At 47.4% G+C, this 4,234-nt stretch overlaps 1 long non-coding RNA gene across 1 annotated transcript in view; it reads right to left on the bottom strand.

Annotated features, from left to right (window-relative positions):
* Nucleotides 1-910: 910 nt before the first annotated feature.
* LOC135378694 (uncharacterized) overlaps nucleotides 911-4,234 on the bottom strand; it is a 37,336-nt gene continuing 34,012 nt past the window's right edge. The window contains exon 2 of the long non-coding RNA XR_010418536.1: nucleotides 911-1,599. This is a non-coding gene — a long non-coding RNA (uncharacterized LOC135378694). The remainder of the gene's footprint in view (nucleotides 1,600-4,234) is intronic.

Genomic DNA, 4,234 nt, shown 5'->3' with positions numbered 1-4,234 from the left:
CCTGTCTCCAAATCCACCGCTGCCAAATAACGCCGCCATCTTACTTCGTAAGACTGCTCGGGAGCTCTCGCAGGATTCCGCCGTAAGCTGCGAAGATTTTGCGACGCGCGCCCTTCGTGAATCTACACTTCGTCGTAACTTTCCCCTACGACGGAGTTACGACAGATTCCGTCGCACGAGCTCTTTGTGAATCCGGCCCCAGGGTCACGGAGCCGAGCCAGCCTGCGGTTTGCATGGAATGGCAAAATAAACCATTGCTTTGTTCCTTACGATGTTGTCTGTACTTCCTCCGGGAGGGTGAACGGGTCGGGGACGACCCCGAGAGTGGGACTACCGTCCTTTGAGGGAGAGAAGGTAGAGAAGTTTCCACAAAATGACACCCAACGTGGGGCCCGAGTCTGTTCACCTGGAGGATGTACGTTTGTTTTGGAAATGTTGTGGCATGGCGCCAGAGGATACGTCGATGCACTTTATGTTCTTTTCGGTTCCGCTCTTCGTGACCAGCGCTCTGCTGCCCGGGTTAGTCTTCAAATAAGGGTCGAGTTTTTCCGCATGTACGCCGTCGCTCCAGGTAGCCTCTTCTGGCTCAATTTAGTAGTTGACCCGACGAAGACGACACTGAATGGTCCTGTGAACATCTTCAGTCATTTGATGCCTGTAGGTAGGGACTTCAGAAGAACCAGCTGACCTTTTCGGGAACGATATCCTTGCTACCATGGTCGAAGTAATGTCTTTGTTTTTCCTGTCAAGCAACCTTGACAAGTACATGGGTAACAACGCTGTTTAAGTTACATATTTAACCGTTGAACACTGCATGCATATCCACAGAGTGGACAGTGCGGAGTCTATGGCAGTTCTCATGCACATTCTGCTTCATCTCAAGTGCCTTTAGATGCAGATGACATTGGACTCGAATGCAGTATTTTTAATTCAGTGTCTTACTGCCTCGTTCACTCGACACTTAGTACTTCCGGTTCTAGGTACCCGGCGGTACACTTCAGATGCTGAAACAGTATTGCACAAAGCGGGGATGAGTTTGAGTGAGCACACGCGACAGACAGTAACGTTAAAAAGATGAAACAAAATATTGAACGTCGTGCAGGCTTGTTTCGCGAACCGCTGTCGAATATAATCAGAAACGCGACATGGGCACTCTTCACTGATTACGTAACCAGAATTTTAGGAACAGGAAGCTTAATAAAAAGAAAGTTCTTCCAATGACATCAACACCAGAAGACATTTTGGCGCAACGGAGAGCATCAGTACACTCACGCAGACATAATCCGTAAGTCTTCCACCCTTATTTAAAGTGTACTCTCAGGTGACGCTGTAGATGATGCTTCTGTTTAAATGCGCACCGACAGACGGAGCACGGGTAGTTCCTCTGGCACTCGTGAACTGCTTCCGAATGTCTGTCCAGGGAGGCCTTCTGCGAAAATCCCCTGAAGCACACTTGGCAAACATAAGGTCTCTCTCCAGTGTGAATTCTCGTGTGCATTTTCACATTAGCCGTGTAATCACTGGAGTAGTGACAGAAGCTGCACCGGTGCCTCTTTGGAGCTCCGCCAAGTACGGGGCTGCGGTCAGAGCGGTTCACACCTGCGACAAAAAGAATGAATATGATGAAGTATGGCAACCAACACTCACACATTATACCAACGAATACATTGCTCAGTAACGACGAATACAAGTAGGAAAACAAGGCAGGAGCAACGGCACCTAGACAGAGAAAGCCTGCCTACTCGTCAACGTGACGTAACAACTAAGAGTCAGCCAATCAGGACCGTGTTTTCAACGGCCGCAGCCAACCACGAACGTGCTTTCACCGGTCGCAGCCGTGGGAACGAGCCGCCGACAGCAACTGTCGTCTGCGACTAATGAACGTCCCCGCGTACTAAATGATAAAGCGCAAAATGGTCCCATATTTTTCTCGAGGCTGACTTTCTGGAAAGCGTGTTGCACTTGGGGACAGGTTCAAATTTGCAGAGTTGGCTGCAATCATTTGCAAGCTCTTGAATCGGCAGAATGGCGAATTGCGCTTGCGCTAGCAGACGAGTTCTGACTACCTGTGTCCACGTAGCGAATGAGAGAGAGGAGACATTAAGCAGGCGTCTAGGTGTCTAGGTGGCGCTGACATGGGTGACAGTGACGAACTATGTGGCTTCATATTGCGCAATCTCTGCTCCACATTTCCCTTCCTCTTCCAGGGGTCAGAAGAAGAAAAGAAGGTACTGAGCTACAGCAAACATCAGACAAGTAACCGTAGCATCAGACAAAGGGTAGCTGGCCAAGAGGAACCACAAACAAACAAATATGTTCCTTTTCTTCGGACAGAAGAAAGCACAAGTGCAGAAATGGTTACGTTCACACTTGTCAATGTATCCGTAGGGTTCTTCGTTTTCGTGTTAAACCAGATTGTTCACGACAGTTCGCAGCCGAACAAATTTTCAAGAATTCAAGTAGAACCCGATATCTACACCGAAATCCTTGCGGTCCTTCAGCTTGTCGTTCTCGGTAAGCCGTCAGAAAAGTGAATCATAATATCAGCCAAGAGAGCTATTTGTGACAACCTATTTGTCCTCATTTTATGACCCCCTCCTGCAGGAGAAAAAGCACCAGCCTTTGTGGAGCTCGCGCAAGCGTTTGAATACCGCAATCATTCACTGCGCCAGTTCCCAGCAGAAATATAAAGATTATTGTTTCTCCTCTAAGCGTCACAGCAGTGGCTTGCTTCATGTGCATTTCATTTCACTCGAAGATTCCCCGACGACATATCAAACAGAGATCATAGCGTCCGATTTCTCCCCGAATTCTCGGCGTAAATAACACCTGATTCTTCCCCTAACGAATTTTAAAAAAATCGTCAAACTTGAAAACGAAGATGAATTCATTGTATCTTGCGCGCCGTCAGTTTCTCGTGAAACCCGTTATTTAAATTCAATTTCAATGAGTGCTTTTCAAGTGCTGAATTTCAATTTCATTTCATGAGTGTATGACTCAGGGAGGGGGGAATTGCTAGGAGCTTTTCGGGGCCTTTTTTGGCAGGTGCTTTTCTTGGGGAGGGAAGAGAGATTCTAACTGTAGCACCTTCCTTGTAGCACTGCCACACAACTTCGACCCATTAAGGGGGCGCCTATACTAAACAAAAATTGTGCCTGGAATGTGCAGGAGTCAGGATATACACAGCATATCAACCACTTATACAGAAATATTAACCCCCCCGCTCCCGTCACCGCACACCCTCGCGCACTCAAGCGACGTTTCATGTAATGGATAGCAGTTGTGCTATTCCCCACTTATTTGTGCTACAATATATGCTATAGTAACTATTCATTTGCATGTAGTTTTTTTTTCTTTTTTGTATATTTTTGTTTTTTTAATTTTTGGTATTTGTGTCTAAGTTTAGTTTATGTAGTACTTGCGTTCGTTAGTTTTTGCTTCATCTCATGCTATGCGTATAGCTCTGGCAATTTGTTTACCCTAATTTAGATGCAGATGACATGCAATTTGAATGCAATATTTTTAATTCAGTATTTTGCTGTCCCGTTCACTAAAAGTTTAGTGTACCCGGAAGTACCCGGAGGTACACTTGAGATGCTGACACAACATTGCGCACACAAAGCGGGGATGAGCTCTTCGAGTGAGCACACGTGACAAGCAGTAATGTAAAAACGACGCCGCCAAATATCTCTTGAACATTGCGCTGACGTGTTCCGCGAACCACTGTTGAATATACTAATCAGAAAAAGTGACACGGGCACTCATCAATGACCACGCGACAGATCATGCCCATACGAAAGGGGTACTAGGAACAGGAAGCTTAATCAGAAAAGTTCTTCCAATGGCGTCAACGCCAGAAGACATCTCGATGTAGAGGAGAGAGGCATCAGTGCACTCGCTCGGACTCAATCCGTTCCACATCATTTAATGTGCACCCTCTGGTGACGCCGTAAATGATCCTTCCGTTGGAACGCCCACCCGCAGACTGAGCACGCGAAGTTCCTCTGGTCCTCGTGCACCGCATTGGAATGTCTGTCCAGGGTGTCCTTGGAGGAAAACGCGCACCCGCAGACGGAACACGTGAAGTTCCTCTGGCCCTTGTGGATGGCTACCAGATGTCTGTCCAGGAAGACCTTTTGCGAAAATCCTTTCGAGCACACTGGGCACACGTAGGGCTTCTTCGCGGTGTGTGTTCTCTCATGGACCCTGGTGCGAGCCTTGTAGTGACTGGAGT

Source organism: Ornithodoros turicata, chromosome 1 (assembly GCF_037126465.1).
Source record: "Ornithodoros turicata isolate Travis chromosome 1, ASM3712646v1, whole genome shotgun sequence".
NCBI classification, from domain to species: Eukaryota; Metazoa; Arthropoda; class Arachnida; order Ixodida; family Argasidae; genus Ornithodoros; species Ornithodoros turicata.
Note: the sequence above shows the minus strand (reverse complement) of the source record. Positions and strands in the feature narration are given on the sequence as shown.